The 21,121-nt window shown below is 39.2% G+C and overlaps 1 long non-coding RNA gene across 1 annotated transcript in view; it reads left to right on the top strand.

Moving 5' to 3' along the window:
• Nucleotides 1-7,289: 7,289 nt before the first annotated feature.
• The window catches only part of LOC132028033 (uncharacterized), a 34,322-nt gene continuing 20,490 nt past the window's right edge, over nucleotides 7,290-21,121 (top strand). Inside the window, exons 1-2 of the long non-coding RNA XR_009407330.1 lie at nucleotides 7,290-7,448; nucleotides 18,860-18,940. This is a non-coding gene — a long non-coding RNA (uncharacterized LOC132028033). The remainder of the gene's footprint in view (nucleotides 7,449-18,859; nucleotides 18,941-21,121) is intronic.

Genomic DNA, 21,121 nt, shown 5'->3' with positions numbered 1-21,121 from the left:
GTCATAGGGCAGTTCTATTTTCAACATTTTGAGGAAACTCCATGCTGTTTTCCAGAGTGGCTGCACCAGCTTGCATTCCCACCAACAGTGTAGGAGGGTTCCCCTTTCTCCGCATCCTCGCCAGCATCTGTCATTTCCTGACTTGTTGATTTTAGCCATTCTGACTGGTGTGAGGTGATATCTCATTGTGGTTTTGATTTGTATTTCCCTGATGCCGAGTGATATGGAGCACTTTTTCCTGTGTCTGTTCGCCATCTGGATGTCTTCTTTGCAGAAATGTCTGTTCATGTCCTCTGCCCATTTCTTGATTGGATTATTTATTCTTTGGGTGTTGAGTTTGCTAAGTTCTTTATAGATTCTGGACACTAGTCCTTTATCTGATATGTCGTTTGCAAATATCTTCTCCCATTCTGTCAGTTGTCTTTTGATTTTGTTAACTGTTTCCTTTGCTGTGCAAAAGCTTTTGATCTTGATGAAATCTCAATAGTTCATTTTTGCCTTTGCTTCCCTTGCCTTTGGCGTTGTTCCTAGGAAGATGTTGCTGCGGCTGAGCTCGAAGAGGTTGCTGCCTGTGTTCTCCTCAAGGATTTTGATGGATTCCTTTCTCACATTGAGGTCCTTCATCCATTTTGAGTCTATTTTTGTGTGTTTTGTAAAGAAATGGTCCAATTTCATTTTTCTTCATGTGGTTGTCCAATTTTACCAAAACCGTTTATTGAAGAGGCTGTCTTTTTTTCATTGGACATCCTTTCCTGCTTTGTCGAAGATTAGTTGACCATAGAGTTGAGGGTCTATTGCTGGGCTCTCTATTCTGTTCCATTGATCTATGTGTCTGTTTTTGTGCCAGTACCATGCTGTCTTGATGATGACAGCTTTGTAATAGAGCTTTAATTCTGGAATTGTGATGCCACCAACTTTGGCTTTCTTTTTCAATATTCCTTTGGCTATTCAAGGTCCTTTCTGGTTCCATATAAATTTTAGGATTGTTTATCCTATTTCTTTGAAAAAAATGGATGGCATTTTGATAGGGATTGCATTTAATGTTTATATTGCTTTAGGTAGAATAGACATTTTCACAATGTTTGTTCTTCCAATCCATAAGCATGCAGCAGTGGTGATAATGGACATCCTTGCCATGTTCCTGACCTTAGCAGAAAAGCTTTCAGTTTTTCTCCATTGAGAATGATATTTGCTGTGGGTTTTTCATAGATGGCTTTGATAATAGTGAGGTATGTGCCCTCTATCCCTACACTTTGAAGAGTTTTAATCAGGAAGGGGTGCTTCACTTTGTCAAATGCTTTTTCAGCATCTATTGAGAGTATCATATGGTTCTTATTCTTTCTTTTGTTAATGTATTGTATCACACTGATTGATTTGCAGATGTTGAACCAACCTTGCAGCCCTGGAATAAATCCCACTTGGTCGTGGTGAATAATCCTTTTAATGTACTGTTGGATCCTATTGGACAGTATTTTGGTGAGAATTTTTGCATCTGTGTTCATCAAGGATATGGGTCTGTAATTCTCTTTTTTGATGGGATACTTGTCTGGTTTTGGAATCAAGGTGATGCTGGCCTCATAAAATGAGTTTGGAAGTTTTCATTCCATTTCTATTTTTTGGAACAGTTTCAGGAGAATAGGAATTAATTCTTCTTTAAATGTTGGTAGAATTGCCCTGGGAAGCCGTCTGGCCCTGGACTTTTGTTTGGAGATTTTTAGAGTTTGACTGTTTCAATCTCCTTACTGGTTATGGGTCTGTTCAGGTTTTCTATTTCTTCCTGGTTATGTTGTGGTAGTTTATATGTCTTTAGAAATGTATCCATTTCTTCCAGATTGTCGAATTTGTTGGCGTAGAGTTGCTCATAGTATGTTCTTATAATTGTTTGTATTTCTTTGGTGTTGGTTGTGATCTCTCCTCTTTCATTCATGATTTTATTTATTTGGGTCCTTTCTCTTTTCTTTTTGATAAGTCTTGCCAGGGGTTTGTCAATCTTATTAATTCTTTCAACGAACCAGCTCCTAGTTTTGTTGATTTGTTGTATTGCTTTTTTACTTTCTATTTCATTGATTTCTGCTCTGATCTTTGTGATTTCTCTTCTCCTGCTGGGTTTAGGCTTTCTTTGTTGTTCTTTCTCCAGTTCCTTTAAGTGTACGGTTAGGTTGTGTATTTGAGACCTTTCTTGTTTCTTGAGAAAGGTTTGTACTGTTATATATCTTCCTCTCAGGACTGCCTTTGTTGTGTCCCACAGATTTTGAACCATTGTGTTTTCATTATCTTTTGTTTCCATGAATTTTTTCAATTCTTCTTTAATTTCCTGGTGGACCCATTCATTCTTTAGAAGGATGCTGTTTGGTCTCCATGTATTTGGGTTCTTTCCAAATTACCTCTTGTGATTGAGTTCTATCTTCAGAGCATCATGGTCTGAAAATATGCAGGAAATGATCCCAATCTTTTGATACTGGTTGAGACTTGATTTAGGTCCCAGGATGTGGTCTATTCTGGAGAATGTTCCATGTGCACTAGAGAAGAATGCATATTCTGTTGCTTTGGGATGAAATGTTCTGAATATATCTGTGATGTCCCTTTGGTTTAGTGTGTCATTTAAGGCCTTTATTTCCTTGTTGATCTTTTGCTTAGATGATCTGTCCATTTCAGTGAGGGGAGTATTAAAGTCCCCTACTATTATTGTATTATTGTCAATGCATTTATTTGATTTTGTTATTAATTGGTTTATATAGTTGGCTGCTCCCATGTTAGGGTCATAGATATTTAAAATTGTTAGGTCTTGTTGGACATACCCTTTGAGTATGATATAGTGTCCTTCCTCATCTCTTATTATAGCCTTTGGCTTAAAATCCAATTGATCTGATATGAGGATTGCCATCCCAGCTTTCGTCTGATGTCCATTAGCATGGTAAATTCTTTTCCACCCCCTCACTTTAAATCTGGAGTTGTCTTTGGGTCTAAAATGAGTTTCTTGTAGGCAGCATATTGATGGGTTTTGTTTTTTTATCCATTCTGATACCCTGTGTCTTTTGACAGGGGCATTTAGCCCATTAACATTCAGGGTAACTATTGAGAGATATGAATTTAGTGCCATTGTATTGCCTGTAATGTGACTGTCACTGTATATTGTATCTGTTCCTTTCTGATCTACTACTTTTAGGCTCTCTCTTTACTTAGAGGTCCCCTTTCAATATTTCCTGTAGAGCTGGTTTGGTGTTTGCAAATTCTTTCAGTTTTTGTTTGTCCTGGACGCTTTTTATCTCTCCTTCTATTTTCAATGATAGCCTAGCTGGACATAGTATTCTTGGCTGCATGTTTTTCTCGTTTAGTGCTCTTAATATATCATGCCAGTTCTTTCTGGCCTGCTAGGTCTCTGTGGATAGGTCCACTGCCAGTCTAATGTTTTTACCCTTGTATGTTACAGACTTCTTTTCCTGGGCTGCTTTCACGATTTTCTCTTTGACGCTAAGACTTGTAAATTTTACTATCAGGTGACGAGGTGTGGACCTATTTTTATTGATTTTGAGCGACGTTCTTAGTATCTCCTGGATTTTGATGTTTGTTCCCTTTGCCATATTAGGGAAATTCTCTACAATAATTCTTTCCAATATACCTTCTGCTCCCCTCTCTCTTTCTTCTTCTTCTGGAATCCCAATTATTCTAATGCTGTGTTGTCTTATGATGGCACTTATCTCTCGAATTCTCTCCTTGTGGTCCAGTATTTGTTTGTCTCTCTTTTGCTCAGCTGCTTTATTCTCTGTCATTTCATCTTCTCTGTCACTAATTCTTTCTTCTGCTTTATTTATCCTAGCAGTAAGAGCCTCCATTTTTTATTGCACCTCGTTAATAGCTTTTTTGATTTTAACTTGGTTAGATTTTAGTTCTTTTATTTCTCCGGAAAGGGCTTTTATATCTCCCGAGAGGGTTTCTTTAATACCTTCTATGCCATTTTTGAGCCCGGCTAGAACCTTGAGAATGGTCATTCTGAACTCTAGATCTGTCATATTAGCAATGTCTGTATTGATTAGGTCCCCAGCCTTCGGTAGTGGCTCTTGTTATTTTTTCTTTGGTGAGTTTTTCCATATTGTCATTTTGTCCAGATAAGATTTGCTTTCTCCTCTGGAATTCCGCTGTTCTCCTTGGTGAGTGAAATTGGTCTTAGTTGGGTTTCTTGTTGATCTTATGGGGGAGGAGCCTGTTGTAGTGATTCTCAAGTGTCTTTGCCCCAGGTGGAATTGCACCACCCTCCACTAGGAACTGGGCTAAGTAATCTGCTCGGGTTTGCTTTCGGGAGCTTTTGTTCCCTGAGCGCTTTCCATAGTTTCAGAGGACAGGAATGAAGATGTCGACCTCTTAATCTCTAGCCCAGAGGAGCCGAGAGCTCGGTTCCCACTCCTCATTGCACCCTCAGAGAAGAGCTCCCAACCGTCCCCGTGTCCCTGGCCTCTGGTCGTGCTTATAGGAAAGCGCTCATTTGGTTACACTTGGAGAAAAGCATTCCGTCCCTACCATCTCCGTGGCCTCTGGCTGGGCTCTGAGCTCACCCAGCCTGCGCCCCGTACAAGTAAGCCCCCAGCTAAGAGCTCACTCCTCAGCTTTGTCGCTGTAGCCAGCATCCCCGCTCTTAATACCAGCAAGCTCTGCGACACTCAGACACCCTCCAGTCCTTCTGTGACCCCGCGGGACGTGGTGTTATGCTGACCTTGCATGGCCTTCCCCCAGTTTAGCCTCTGGAGCGATGTCCCTCCATGGAGCAGACTTTTTAAAAGTCTTGATTTTGTGCTCCATTGCTCTGCCGCTTGCTGGGAACCTGGCCCTCCCCCCACAGTCTATCTTCCCGTCACTTTGGATTCACTTCCCCGTAGGTCCTGCCTTTCAGAAAGTGATCGATTTTCTGTTTCTAGAATTGTTGCTCTTCTTCTCTTCGATTTCCCATTGGATTTGTAGGTGTTCACAATGGTTAGATAAGCTATCTAGCTGATCTCCTGCTTCCTGATGTTGTCTCAGCCTTCTACTTCTCCGCCATCTTACCTTCTCCTCCTGTAATATAATTTGAAATCAGGGAACATGGTGGCTCTAGCTTTTTTTTTTTCTCAAGATTGTTTTGGGTATTCAGGGTTTTTTGAGGTTTAACACAAATTTTAAGATTGTTCTATTTCTGTGAAAATTATCATTGGACTTTTGATAAAGATTGAACTGAGTTTGTAAATTTTCTCTGGGTAGTATGGCCATTTTAACAATATTAATCCTTCTAATCCATGAGTACAGTTTATCTTTCCATTTGTTTGTGTCATCTTCAGTCTGTTTCATCCATATCTTGGAGTTTTCAGAGTACAGGTCTTTCACCTCCTTGGGCAAATTTATTCCTTGACATTTCATTCTTTTTGATGCATTTGTAAATGAGATTGTTTTCTTAATTTGTCTTTCTGAAAGTTCAGTGTTAGTATATAGAAATGCAATCGATTTTTGTGTATAGATTTTGTAACCTACACCTTTACTGAGTTTATTTATCGGAAAAGATTTTTGGTATAGTCTATAGGGTTTTCTATAAATGAAATCATGTCTTCTGCAAATAGTGACGATTTTATTGCTTCCTTTCCTATTTGAATGCCTTTTATTTTTATTGCATGATTTCCCTGGCTAGGATTTCCAAAACTGCTGAATAGAAGTGGCAAGAGTGAGCATTTCTTTCTGTTTCCAGATCCTAGAGGAAAGGCTTTTAGCTTTTCGTCATTGAGCATGTCTACTGTGGACTTGTCATATATAGCCTTTATTAGGCTGAGATGCATTCTCTCTGTACATGCCCTGTTGAGGGTTTGTATCATAAATGGGTGTTAGACTTTGTCACATACTTTTTCTGCATTTTCGGAGACCATCTTCACTATTTGTCTCTCTTATTTTGTTAATGTCCTATATCAGGTTGATTAACTTACAGCTCTTGAGCCGTCCTTCCATGCTTGGGATAAATACCCCCTTGATCATGGTATATGATCCTTTAAATATATTGTTGATTTAGGCTTGCCAGTGTTTTGTTGAGGACTTTTGAATATATGTTCATCAAGGATATTGGCCTAAAGCTTTTTGTTTGTGTGATCATTTGGTTTTTGTTCATTTGTTTTGGTGATAGTCATGGTAGCCTTGTAGAATGAGTTTGGCAGCATTCCTTTCTCTTCAAAGAAGAGGAAGTTCTTCAATTTTTTGTTTGTTTGTTTTGTTTTATGTTATTATTATTATTTTTTGAAGAGTTTGTGAAGGATCGATATTGAATCTTCTTTGAATTTTGAATTTTAGTAGAAATCACCAGTGAAGCCATCCAGTCCCAATTGTTGAAGGTTTGCCAAAATTTGTCATTGTTCCAATGGAAGGGATCTTAATTAGCACCCAGTTTCAGGCTGATTGGAAGCCACACCCTTAGTGGCTTTTAAAGTATGAAAATATATGCAGTCCCCTGGGACCTCAGAGGTAAATCCTGCTGACCTCCTGTCCAGGAGATCAGGAGGTGTTTGACATTCGCAAAAGTTGGGTCTCCCGATGAGCTGATAAGTGTGTAAACTCTTTTCTGAGAGGTACTGCCATGCTGTAGCCAGTCCTCGGGAAAGTGCAAAGATGGCTTGCCCTGGCTTACGTTCCCTGAGAGCACCTCTGTAGCCTCTTCATATGTGCCAAACCAAAAGCCTGCCCTTTAGGCTGAACCTCTAAGATAAGTAAACAGATTTTTTTCATATGAAGGCTCGAGATACATTTCGTTCTGCTGTCTTTGCAGTGTCTGGCGGTGATAGCCTGCCAAAAGCTGTCTGCTCAGTTGTTTTAGGCCTGTGAGGCCCAGAGAGGCAAGCACCCCTGGCCACCAGAGCCAGGGAGTAAGGAAGTCCCCTGTGTGCACCATGTGGGTCTGCCAGCCTTTGCAAGGCAAGTTGAGTGCAGACCCAGACCCAGAAAGGCCGGAGGAGAGCACAGGGTCAAGACACATCCACTGGCTTTGATGAGGGAGTGGTAGAGCTCTGGGGTGGGGCATGCCTGCCAGCTTTAGTGGGGCAACATCTGTCACTGTGCGAATCTTCTGGCACTAGCCAGGTGGAAAAGGAGTGCAGAAATGCTGCTTGCCAGTGCCTGTGTCCTGGATAGAATTCCAAGAGGCCCTGTCTCTCAGGCAGGTACGTTAAAGATTAACCAATGAATTGTCTAAACACTTTTCAAAGTGCTGCTTTTGTGCTCGGTTCTAGGGTGCCACAGCCCTTGGAAATCAGAATCTCAGCTCCCTGCAGCCCTTTCTGTCTCTGAGATGTAAGACAGCTGGTTTCAAAGGTGTTTTGGACTTGCATCTCTCTGGTTCAGGTTGCAAGGGTTGGCATGCCTTATGTGGGACACAAACCTCTTACTCCTCAGGGTGAAGCTCTGTCCATATTCCTGAGATCCCTACAGCCCTGGGAGCAGCATTTTTGGTGAGACTGCATCTCTTCCTCTCGTCCCTGTCTTAATGTGGCCCTTTTATCCTTTGTTGTGGAGGAGCTTTTTAGCTGGTTTTCAAGTCTATTTCAGAAGGAGTTATTTGACAGGTAACAGTACAGTTGGTGTGTCCAAGCAAGAAGATGAAGTAAAGGTCTTTCCATGCTACCATGTAGGACTGCTTCTTCTGTCTCTAATCCTTTTATTGTTTAATTATGTTTCTTTTTGGTTGCTTTTGAAATAATGTTTGCACAATGACTGTTTCTTTTATGTGTTGCCCAATACTGTTTTCAATTCCCCGAGATATGTGTCTTTTTATGTCTAACTTCTGGCAGTCTTGGATCATCTCTCTGCTCCAAGCCCACTTTATCTTGATTTATAAGATCTTACACAGTCTTGCTTTCCTTGATCTCCATTGACATAGTTTCCTCCTCCCTTCCCCTGATTTTCTCAGTTCCAGGATGCTGCTCCTTGGTGTTCTTGGCACCTACCAGGCATGCTCTTGAGAGACTTGGCTGTTCTCTTTCGCTGGAATGTTTTCCTCTCACATGTCAACACCCCTTGCTGTCTCACTTACTTGCTTCTGGTCTTTTTCTCAAAAGTCATGGTGAAGCCTTCTACCCACTCTACAACTTTAGTCTTCTTCCAAAATCTCATAATCTCCTTCCTGTTTTTTCTCCTTAGTTATTAACACTGCCTCTGCACTTTTTGACTTCTTTTTTTATTTTTTAAAGATTTTATTTATTTATTTGAGAGAGAGGCAGTGAGAGAGAGCATGAGTGAGGAGAAGGTCAGAGAGAGAAACAGACTCCCCATGGAGCAGGGAGCCCGATGTGGGACTTGATCCCGGGACTCCAGGATCATGACCTGAAGTGAATGCAGTCGTCCAAGCAACTGAGCCACCCAGGTGCCCCACTTTTTGACTTCTTTACCTTGATTATGTCTTTCCCACTAGAAAGAAACCCTTCAAGAAACTTTGTCTTTCTACTGCTTTATCTCCTGCACCAGATACAGAATAAGAGTTCCTTAAATAGTGTTAAGCGAGCAAAAAAGATAGAGGAGTTCCAGGTCTTTTCAACTTTATTTTCCAAATATTTCATTTAAATGTACTTTTTCACTATCAGCTTTTTCACTTGAACATGTTCTTTTCCATAACCCAGGGTTTTGTTTCTTTTACCTATCTATACCACTTAATTTTATGGATGTTATATTTTCCTTATTCTTTCCGAAGTTCAGAAGCCATTTTGACGCTTTTGTTCTGTTCATTGCTTTCCACGAGTCTTCAACTTTCTTCAACTTCCTTTTTTTTTTTTCCTCAGAACAATACAAGGGGCCCTAAAATAGCTGATTGGAAGTTATCGTGCATGTTGTTGCTTATGGATTACAAGGCTTCATTGTAGAATATTAGGGCTAGAACTTTTTCTATTGTCAGATACCCAACTCTTAGTGTCTTTGAATTTTTCTCTGGGGCCGGTAAGGCACCTAGTACCTGAGAGGCTGCCAGTGTTCTAGGCCAGATAGAGGGAGGATAGAACATCTCATCCCTTGAGAGGAATAATCAATCTTTCTTTCTCTTCCTTCCTTCCTTCCTTCCTTCCCTTCTTTTCTCCTTCCCTTACCTTCCATTCTTCCTTCTATCTATCCTACCTTCCTTTCTCTCTCTCTCTCTTCTCCGTCCTTCTGTCTTTCTTGGAAGAATTTTCTCCTTCAGTATGGTTCCAGCTCCTCGGTGGGTGCCATATGTTTCCCACTACCTCTTTCCCTGGCTCAATATCTCCAGAGAGGAAAATTCTGGCTTTATCCTGACAGGGATAAAATTGTTTCCTTACTTCTGGAGTAGGGGTAGAGATCTCTAACCCAGCTTTGGAGAGCTCCGTTCCCTAATACTCCCTGGTGTTTCTGTGATTCTTTGACATAGTTTTCCCTTTCTAAAGTCTGTAGAGACTTTAGAATCTGTCTTTCCTAAGTCTGTGTCATGCACTACCGATATATCTGTCTTGTGGATTTCACATTTCAGTTTGTGATTATCTTTCTCATTCCTAGTCCTTTTTGTTTATCCCCTTTTTTCACCCTTAAATCTCTAGTGTAATTTCAGGACCAAATAGAGAAAAACGCATTGTTCAGTTCATTCATTTAAAATGGTAACACTGGGGCACCTGGCTGGCTCAGTCATTAAGCGTCTGCCTTCTACTCAGGTCATGATCCCAGGGTCCTGGGATCAGGCCCTGCACTGGGCTCCCTGTTCAGCAGGAAGCCTGCTTCTCCCTTTCCCACTTCCCCAGCTTCTGTTCCCTCTTTCTCGTAGTCTCTCTCTCTCTCTCAAATAAGTAAATAAAATCTTTAAAAAACAATTTAAAAAAATAAAATGATAACACTCTTTAAAGGTTCTTATTTTGCATCTTTAATGAACTCATTTTAGTGTACCTGATGTCTAATAATTTTTAGTTAAGATAGTTAGGCCAGTAGAAGATTTTGGCCACTTAATTTCCCATGTTTCTTATTAGAAGAAAGTGATTTATCACAATAGAGGGAGGGAAAAACAGGATAATTTTAGGACATCAAAAGGCCAGTGTATGAGTTGTGGCATTAACTCTGCCCTCAGCCATTTCTCTACCTTACCAGTCCTCAGTTTCCCATTCTATTAGTTGATAGGTTTACATAGCTGGTCTCTGAAATCATTCTAGAATAAATATTTTACGTCGTAGTGATATAAATAGGCTTCCATTGGGGTGTGTGTGTGTGTGTGTGTTTAAGATTTTATTTGATAGAGAGAGAGAGATCACAAGCAGGCAAAGAGAGAGGGGGAAGCTGGCTCCCTGTCGAGCAGAGAGCCCAATGTGGGGCTCGATCCCAGGACCCTAAGATCATGACCCCAGCCGAAGGCAGGGGCCCAACCCACTGAGCCACCCAGGCGCCCCTGGTTTGTGTGTTTTAGCACAGGTTCCACTGAATCACTCCAAAAGTATGTAAACTGCTCATATTCTGTCACCACTTTATTGAGAATATTTCTGACTCCCTTTTTTATTGGATGTATTAGGACTGAGTTCTGACATTTGCTTCTCATTAGCAGTACTGCAAAGAATTTAATCATCCTCAGTTAGCAAAAACTTGTGTTCACTGGCCCTGTTGAAGTTGTCTTTTGTCAGATGAATAGGGAAATCATTAGAGGTAGACAGTTTCTTAGGAATCATTGATCCAACTCCCTTTTTTCCCAGAGGAGGAGACTTAGGCATATACAGCTGATCCCTGATCAACCTAGGTTGAAGTGAGCAGGTTCATTTAGGCCCATTTTTGCTTTTTAAAGAGTTAACAGCAAGCAAAAGCCACAAGTTGTTTATTTACAATTGGCTGCACAGGCTCCAGAGGGCCAAATGGAAGATGACTGACACAGTTTGTATGTGAGTACTGAGGGAGATCTGCCAGGCCAGCAGCAGCCCCAGGGGGGCCCTCAGACCAAGCAGAGCTGTAGGTCACCTCTCTGCTCACAGGATGGTCTGGTTGCATGCCTGAGGTTGGTGGCCATTGGGCTGCAGCGGGGGAATGTTCCTAGAGGGTGGGGATGGCACTACCCAGGTAGCCCTGAGCCCCTTGGCCCCTCTGCCCCCGTAGTCCTTCATGTCCCAGGATAGCAATGGTCCTCAGATCCCTCTCTTAGTGGTACCCCAGCCTCAAGACCAGGCTCTCGCTGCTGATGGCCAGAGGTTAGTAGTACACCTCCAGGCAGATGGGGAAGCTGGATCACACTTGTAGGCCCTCATTGCCATCTGTGGGCCAATCTGGCCATAGCTGCTGCTGAGAAGTTACCAGTCCCTGGAAGGTCACCATCCTGGGGCTAGCCCTGCCACTCTAATCCTGTCCCAGAAGAGTGACCTGGCCCACCTCTACATAGTTTCTGTTTTCAGTATATATATGTGCAGTACTGTTAACATATTCTTTTTCTTCCTTATGATTCTTAACATTTTTTTCCCTCTAGCTTACTTATTTTACAAATACAGCATATAATACACACAAAATGTAAAATCTGTGTTCATTGACTAGGTTATTGGCAAGGCTTTTAGTCAAAAGTAGGCTATTAGTACATATGTTTTTAAGGAGTCAAAAGTCATATGTGGTTTTTTGACTGTATTGGGGATTGGCAGCCCTAACCCCTGCTCTGTTCAAGCATCAGCCGTATGGTGATGGCAATTGCTTACTGTCACAGTGAGATTCAATTAAGCAGTACTGCCAAGGCCTGAACTCTTACTATTCCAGATCCTGACGCACTCAGGATTCTGTCTCTGCTGTTGTAGTCAGTTTCTTCACTTGTTTTATTGCAGTTTGTTCTATTTTTGTTTTATTGGCCCATACACTGATTGTAAATAGGGCACAACACTGTCCCCCCTGACTCAGCTCTTACATTGGTAATTCAGCTTGGTTTCTCAGCAGTAGCCACACAGTATACTCTTTCTTTTAGATGTGTCTTACTCTCCATTATTTGGTATTGATTCTTTAGTTTCACCTCTTTTTGTTAAGACACCGTCAAAGCATAGTAAAATAGAGCTTACCAAATAACAAACTGTTACTATCAGAAATTGTAAATGATAGCTGGAGAAAATGAGAATCCTTCTTAAAACATCAAAGACTTTTCTCTTTAGATTTGTCCAATAATTAGAAGTACAAAGAAGATATATTACAAAGAAGATAATATTTTAGCATTTTTTGCTCTCTCAGAATTCTATCCCTTGTTAATATAGCAAAAATAATTTCTTTACCTTAAGATTTATATATCCATATCTCTATATATATTTTTCCTTTCAGAAATCTTCAAGAAAGATATTTTCAATGGTAGGATGAAAGTTAAGGGCTGAGGATATGAGGGAGGGTTTCAGTTTTACTTAAAATGAATTTACCAGAGTGTAGCTCTTTTCCACAGGCAATAATACTCATTTGGGAGGTTTCATTATTGCATATTTTTTATTTAATTTATTATTATTACTTTTTTAAGTAAGCTCTGTGCCCAACATGTGTCTTGGACTCATGACCCTGCAAGCAAGAGTCACATGCTCTACCAACTGATCTGGTCAGGCACCCGTATGCTTAATTTTAAGCATAATGAATTGTATAAATTCTATGAGGAATGTCACTAAAAGTGTTAGAATAGAAATTAATAAGTATCAGAAAACCTACTCATTTTCATTAATATCTATGAGGTGTCTAATTAGATCCTGTATATTAAATAAGAGACTGGCACATTTGGAAAGGTTTTTTATAAAAATGTTTTTATCATCAAAATGTTTAAATTTGTAAGTTAAGAATTTTCACTTTGGTCATGACAACAGTTCTCTTGATGATGCCTTTAACTCTTTAAAGTGAGAGAAAAAAATGCCTCCTACTCTATGGTCAAAATAAAAATGAGAATCCTGCAGTCCTACTTTTTCTTTAAGGTTTTGCAAGTAAGTGTTCGTATAAATTAAACTTTTCAATAAAATGCAAAAAAGACTGAATATTTCTAAAATGATTTTCCGTTTTGGAATTTTTTTTTCGAGCAAGAAGCTCTGGATCCCAAGACCCTGAGATCTTGACCTGAGCTGAAGGCAGACACTTAACTGACTGGGCACCCCTTCTATTTTGGAATTTTTAACCCACACCAGTGGAATCTAGGACATGTCATCTAATTATCAGTATCTTGAGTATTTGCTTCTGTCATGTGGTTCCAAAGAAGTGATGTGAGTAAATCCTATCTATTTCATTTGTATTCACTTTTGTTTTTTAGAGTTTTGCAACTTTCAGCTTTATTACAGTCAGTTTCTTTCTGTGACTTTCACTCTTGTGAAGGAGCACTTTATTTTTGTTTCGTTTTGTTTTGTTTTGTTTTCCTTGAAGAAGAGGTCATTTTCCACTAACATTACAAATCTAACCAGGTGGCCTCATAGAAATTGAAAGTTAGAAGGTTCTAGAAAGCAGAAAAAAGACATGACTAATACAACTTACGTCCTCATATAATAAATTTCATGTATATTCATCCATAGTTTTTCTTTCTCTAACTTGTAGGGTTGCTTAAATCTCTTTAATTCAGATGCAAATAGAGTTCACATGCTAAAATGGGGGAATTCCAGAGTGAGGAAGGATCATTCCTGAAGAAAATAAAAACAGAGTTTTTTTCTGGTCATGAATGGGAGGCTGTTCCTTCCTATATCAACAGTTCTCACCAGTAAAGGCAGCATCTTCCCTAGGGTCATGCTGGTATGTCTCTTCACTGGTGGAGTGAGGTGGAGTGTGGAAAATTTTTTAAGTCCTTATGCCAGCTTCCTATTTCTTCTTCCAGTAAAATAAATAAATAAATAAATAAATGTATAAATCCAAAAAAATTACGTGCATAAAAAGGTAGCCTGAAAGGGAGTTTTTGAGCAGTGTGTTCTTGGAGCCGTGTGTGGAAATGCAGAAATCGTAACATTGGCTTTCTTAATGTCCATCACCCAGCCACCCCATCCCCATCCCTCCTACCCTATTCCCTTCCAGGAACCCTCAGTTTGTTTCCTGAGATTAGGAGTTTCTTATGGTTTATTTCCCTCCCCTGTCCCATCTTGTTTCAGTTTTCACTCCCTTCCCCCATGAATTCTGTAAGACTAATGATTCACAGGGATGCCTGGGTGGCTCAGTGGGTGAAGCCTCTGCCTTTGGCTCAGGTCATGATCTTAGGGTCCTCGGATCGAGCCCGGCATTGGGCTCTCTACTCAGCAGGGAGTCTGCTTCCTCCTCTCTCTCTGCCTGCCTCTCTGCCTATTTGTAATCTCTCTGTCAAAAATAATAATAAATAAAAATAATCTTTATAAAGAAAGACTAATGATTCACAGATCTGTGCCCCGAAACAAATAATATATGTTAATTAAAAAAAATTTGTAGTAGAGCAACAACAAACAAAACAAAACATTGGCTTTCTCAGAATTTCACACTCCTCATAGACCTTGTTTACTTTTTTATCCCACTGCTCAGCACAGGGCCCAAAACCTAAATGGTCCTCAGGAGCTGCTGTTACGTGCTACGTGTAATTTCCATAAGTTATTGGGGACCATATAGTTGTCACAAGACAGGGAGTCTTTGCTTTGTCCCCTCATCTTCTGATACAGATAATTTTCACATTTTGAAGTCAGAGGCCTATTGAGACTCCAGGAAAGACTTTAGGTGCAACAAAGAGACCTCTCTAGTAAAAGGATGAGTGGTATGATTCCCTTTGTGCTGTTCATATCCAGGAGGCTTTTCTTCATAGAATTTGTTTTACCTTTTTCTAATTAGAAAGATGTTATTTTATACCATTTATAAAGTTTTCCAGACCTATCACAAACCATTTAATCAATATGGCTTGTTTCAAATCAACAAGGCTACCTGGGTTTTATTGAGTTGAGTTTCCGGAGGTTGGGCCAGGAGGATATCTGCATGTTCAGCAGCCCTTCCAGGTGTTTCTGATATGTATGGAGTAGGAAGGTAAGTAAGCCAGGTAATAGGACACCTGGATGTTTGCCCTTGGTGACACAGGAAGAGGGAAAATAGTTCTGTATATTTAATGTTTGACAGTACTATCCATTGCTTTTATAAATTTCTCAGAGGAAAGCATATAAATGAGAGGCTGTTGTCATTGCTTAATGCTAATCTGTTCAAAACATAAGATTGGAAAAGAACATATAATCTCAAGTTGAGTAAGCTCTGTGTAAAGTAGTATTTATATGAATAAGCAAATAATGACCTTCCCCAAGGAGTAATATCCACCTGAATAAATTGTATTAAATACTTTCTAAGCCATACATCTGAAAAAGTTGGCCTCAGTAGATAGAATGAATTGGATAGAATTCTAAAGGAGAAAACTATGTGATATATAAATAAAATTGTGCCTTTATACTCCTTTCCTCTTATATATAGAAGAAAACATATAAACTGAAAACACACTTTTATCGGAACACAGCCAAGGAATTTCAAGTTTTACTGTGTGTATGTCTGTGTCCTTGGGTCTGTCAAGTTGAAGGGGTGAGAACATTGAGCCAGCTAAATGCTGCCATGGACAGGAAACTTTTATTATCATGATAGCCATGGAGCTGGGCTTAGGGAATAATTTCTCTCTTAAAATCTGTCTCTAAGTTTGGTAATTTTCCCAAAATGTCATTATTATGTATTTGGAAGTTAATAAAAATGTTAGGAGTAGTCACAGAAGCAGTAACTCAAACACTTTTCACTTTTGCAGGATTGTTCAGTTCCACCATTAAACTTGAACTTAATTTTTCTTTTGTGCAGAGTGAATAAGCTGAGTCACTTTTGCTTTGAGTCATTTATCTTTGTGCTAAAATACATTGGTATCCCTTACCTAACACTGGTATATCTTTGGGTTTAATGAGGAATGAATAGGCTTGAAAATATATTCAGGTGTAGCCATTTTTGTATGTGTGTAAAAACGGACTCAATGGCTGTGTAAATTTACTTAATTGCAAATGAATCAGTTAAGAATCAGTTTTCTCTCATGTGGTAATATGTGTAGGGAAGTGCTCTATCATTGTCTTTATTCTCTTTTCTTCCTCTTTATTTTTTCTCTCTCTCCCCTTTACTCTCCTTGTCTATTGCTCTTCATCAGCCCAATAGAGAACCTGCTGATCATTTGCAGTGACTTTGTTTCTTATGATCTGATGGACCCAAAGAAGAAGAGGCATCTATTAAATCATCTTGTCTAGAACTGAATCTTCTTGGCAAATTGGAAAATTTGATTTCTAAAACAGAGATAATTGAAGGAAAACTAAGTCTTTTGATCCAGGTACTATAAACTTTTTTGGGAAAAATGACTTTTTTACTTGAAAAATATTTTGCTGCTGGGACGCATGGGTGGCTCAGTTGGTTAGGCGGCTGCCTTCAGCTCAGGTCATGATCCCAGTGTCCTGGGATGGAGTCCCACATCGGGCTCCTTGCTCAGCAGGGAGCCTGCTTCTCTCTCTGTCTCTTCCTGCCACTCTGTCTGCATGTGCTCACTCTCTCTCTCTCTGACAAATAAATAAATAAAATCTTAAAAAAAAAAAAAAGAAAAATATTTTGCTGGAAAACAAAAACCTTTGTTTCAGTGAATACTTAAATGAATATGTTTGCCTCTAGTCATCATGTAGAACAAAGCAGTCAGAAGTTTAAAGAAAGAGAAAGTGTACATAAGGTGAATTCAGAAAATTCGTTGGAAGAGAATTCTTTTCATAGAAATTCTACAAAGAATTACAGGCAAAAGACATTGTATTGGCTTAATATTTATTAACAAAATTTCACATATTTTTAAAACAATCATGCATTTGGTTAAAGGAAGAGGAACATGGCATGCAGATTGCAGATAATAAACGGATTACCAGTGTGTAGTTAATCTTGTCAAAGAAAAATGCACTGAACTGAGTTAATAGACAAGGAAGCGTTTATTCAGGACCATTACAATAAGGGAGAGGGAGTAACTTCACCATAGTTCAAACAACAGGGTAGTGGAACAGTGGTGGAGAAGTTAGGTGGGGAATTGGTCAGTGTGGGTAGGCCCTTGCACTTCTTTAAGATAGGATCCTACTCTTGCACAGAGACTAGGAGATAGGGGAACTGTCTTAGTCTGCTTGGGCCACCGAAACAGAATACCATAGGCTGGGTGGCTTTAACTACTGAGATTTATTCTCTCTCACTTCTGGATGCTGAGAAGCCCAAGATCAAGGTGGCAGCAGGGTCACATTCTAGTGAAGGCTCTCATCCTAGCTTATAGATGATGGCCTTCTTGCTGTATGCTCACAAAGCAAACCGAGAGAAAGAGAAAGAGAAGGAATGGTGTGCCTTTCTCTTCTGTAAGGACACAAGTTCTGTTGGATCAGGGTTTCACTCTTGTGATGTCATTTAACTTTAATCTCCTTCTTAAAGTCCCTGTTTCCATGATTGTCAAATGAGGGCTTAGAGATTGAACATATAAATTTGGGTACATGCAATTCAGTCCATAGCAGGCACCGTGTTCCTTGATGATTACATTTCAAAGAGACGGTTCCCAAGTCCTTGGGAAAGACATTTCTGGGTCGTAAATATGGTGAGCGACTGGGAGAAGATTTATATTCTGAAGAGGTAGAGAAAGAATTTACAATTGCCAGTTTTCCAAAGTAAATGATCTAAGAAAAGGGAGGTCAGGGACTCTTGTCAGGAAGAAATCCATCTGAAGTTTAGTCAAATTGAGAAGAAGTTTAAGGCCATCCTGACCAGCCTATGGGTCATCATTGCTTTATGTACTCTCTAAAAAAAAAAATGCCACAAGTCCTTTGTTTTTTCATTTATTCATGGTAAAGCTTGCAAAGAATATTCATGTATTAGCCAAATTATGTCCTGGAGGACCCAGAAAGTGCTGCACAATGCACTAATGTAATGTTTAGATTAGTATTTTCAGATTATGTTGCTGCTTGTTAGCCACAGGGGGATAGAAGTGGAATCTTTGTTTAATAATAAATTCTTTGTGTCTCTAAGGATTTTGTTGTCCTTAGGCCAATTATCCATTTCATATGTGTGTGTGTGTGTGTGTGTGTGTGTGTGTGTGTGTGTGTGTCTGTAAATAAAATAATAGGTTAGGACTAAGCACCCAGAAATAAAAGCAGAGATCCACTCTCTATTTATCTTTGAATATAAGGGGCAAAACCACATTGTATACCTGTGTTTTGAGTGGAAACAGGCTCAAGGGAATATAAAAAGAGAGGACAAAAGTAGGAAAAGGGGAAAAAAAAAACCCACAACAGAGGGAATGTTTTCTTGGGTTGGTATTATTAGTATCAGCTCTGGGTGCTGTTGTTGGCAAACTTCCAGGTGTTCTCCCTCTGTTGCAAGTCAGCTGCTCACAAAGGGGCTTTTCAACTTACTTACCATTTGATGAACTCTAGTTAACCAGATAAAGAGCAGGGATGGGACTGGAATGAGGTGAGGGGGGGTCACGTGGTTCTGGGTACAAAATTTAAAAGGACACACACACACACACACAAATTAATTCAAAGTGGGATTGAGATTACTGATTTTTCTTTTGGCTCAGAGTCTAGTATGGCTCTATAAGGCACCATGAGTGAGCTTGCCTTGGTTGAGAATTGTTATATTTTGTTTCCCATGTATTTTTGCATTCATTTTGTTTTTTAAAAATACCACCTCCAACATTTATATATTGTTTGTCAGACTTTTTGGCATACCCTTAAATTTTTCAGCCAACATACATGCTTCACTGTGTCAGCCTATCCTTACCTGGCTAGAGGAAAAAGAAATGGTACTTTCCCTCTAGATTTAGAGTTTGTTTTCAGTCTTTCTAGTTGGGTAGAGTAAGTCTAGAAAGTATCACTAAAGCAGTGCTTATCTTCATGTGTGCTAACAGAGAATAACATTGGTGTATTTAAAAAGAGCATTCTTCATTTCCCCACAGGTCTCTCAAGGACACTCAGGTTGGGAGGACTTTTGTCATGAGGGAAGTTTGATGAAGAGAAATGTCTCTGAGAATGTACAGGTAATTGAAAGCACATAATTTAAAGTCACCAACAGGAAATGTTAAAGGGATAAACTGTTGATTAAGAAACAGTGTATGTGATACTAATGCTACAATTTCATCATTGTGTTAGGTTTGTAAGTCTTTGAAACCTATCTATCTGTAGTCTTCTAAAGAGAGGATTTATTGACATTCTGAAGAGAAAGTGTACCCGAGCGTGATCTAAAAACATAAATTCAAGTTCCTGTAGGTTTAGGTTTTTAAATCTCTCACTGTTTACTTAGTTGGGTACCTAGCAACAAATGAAAGCATTTATATGTTACTTATTTAACATATATATGTTACTTATTTAAAGGATCCTTTCTGTTTCTATTAAGTTCATAGTCATCACATGTATAGTTGAAATGCACAGGATTCAAATTTTAAAAGCAAAGTAAGTGAATGAGAGAAGAGAAATACAGTATTTCTATTGGCTTAGGGGGGACCTTTACAAAACTGTAACAGTTCAAATAACTCTTCTGCAATTTACAGGGACTACAACTATGGTAGCATGAATTAATGTTTATATCAGGTTGGCAAACTTTTTGTAAAGGGCCAGATAGTACATATTTTCAACTTTTCAGGCTATGTAGTCTCTGTTGCAACTACTGAGTCCTGCCATAGCCATAGGAAAGGAGCCACAGGTAACAGCAAACAAATGGGCATGTTCCAATAAAACTTTATTTACAAGAATAGGAACTGGGCTGGGTTTGGTCTAAAGACCAGAGTTTGCCTACCCTTGTGTTAGAACCTTCTACATACTTTATTGAAAACTCTAAACTAGGTTATCTACAACAGTGGGCCATAAAGGAGTCATGTCATTTATTGAGCTGAGTGTCTAAGCCATTATCTAGATGTAAATGAACCTTCATAAGACTTTGGAACAGTTAGTGTGTCTGTACCTAATCTTATCTCTTAGCATTCTGTATCCAGAAAGATTATTTAATATCAGATGTTCACTTTAGGTAGATATGGTCTCTCTGTTTTGCCATATTTTGCCCTCTTAAAAACTCTTAAAATCTCCTGAGAATTTGATACTTTACTGAAGACCATGAAGCTTAAGAACATTTTTACATGAGGACAGTTTGTTTTATTGGCTGTAATAAATGCTTCTTAATGGGTCAGTGAATCAGCTAAAACCACAGAATTGAGGTGGCCTAATGCGAAAAGTTGGCTAACTAGGTATTTGTTTTTCACTTGTAGTAAGCCATCTTCCCAATTTAAGGAGAATTTATGATTGCTGTAGGGACAGAGCTTAAAATGGTGCCAAAATGACACATTTTTAAAATGAGGCTTCATGTTTGGGAAAGCTCTTATGAAAGAGATAGGACTTTGCTTTATGCATTTAACAGTCTTTGCTGTTGATTCCAATTATTTCCAGTCAGATATTATAAATGAAGAGCAGGAAAAGTATTTAATAATCAATGCAAACTATCTTTTTCTTTGCAAGTTTTATCATATGGAGACAGGTTTCATAAAACAGGATGAAGTACTAGAATGCTGATGGCTTGCTTTTCTAAAGATTATTGTAGGAATGATGCATATTTGAATTTAAATTATTAGGGCTCTGAAGTATTATCTGGCCGTGCCTTGGGAAGGCCTATAGGTAACCCTAACCGTTACATCTTGGGTAAGGACAGGAAAAATAGTGATTCCCCTGAAGAATTTGAGGAAAAGTGATTGTGTCAGTCACATGACTGAAATCACATGGAATGACCAAGATTTCAAAGAACTTTCAAGTCAGAATAAACCTCAGAAATTATTTTCTCAGCCCTTTAATTAGAGAACAAGCTGATTCCCAGAGAATATGAGATTTTACTAAAGGTTACACACAGTATATTGCCAGATTCACCATTAGTATTCTGGTCTCTTTTATCCCTGGGCTCTGCTCTCAGTGTCATCCACCATTAGACATGGTCACATACGATCACAAGTTGAAACCATGCAATTGTATGAAAACAAAAGTCCCAGGGTCAGAATTCAGACACTTCCAGTGAGTGTTTGTGATGTTTCATTCATAGCTAGTTTCATGAGATTAGAAAGTTGGTATTTCCAATTATAACTTCCTAACTTAGTTTTAATTTCTTTAACTCAGTAGGCTAGATAGGTTAAAATCTCTAGGACCAAAATCTCAGGTGAGTTGGATTTCCTGGAAACCATCTT

Source organism: Mustela nigripes, chromosome 12, assembly GCF_022355385.1.
Source record: "Mustela nigripes isolate SB6536 chromosome 12, MUSNIG.SB6536, whole genome shotgun sequence".
NCBI classification, from domain to species: domain Eukaryota; kingdom Metazoa; phylum Chordata; class Mammalia; order Carnivora; family Mustelidae; genus Mustela; species Mustela nigripes.
This window is presented reverse-complemented; position numbering and strand designations above follow the sequence as displayed.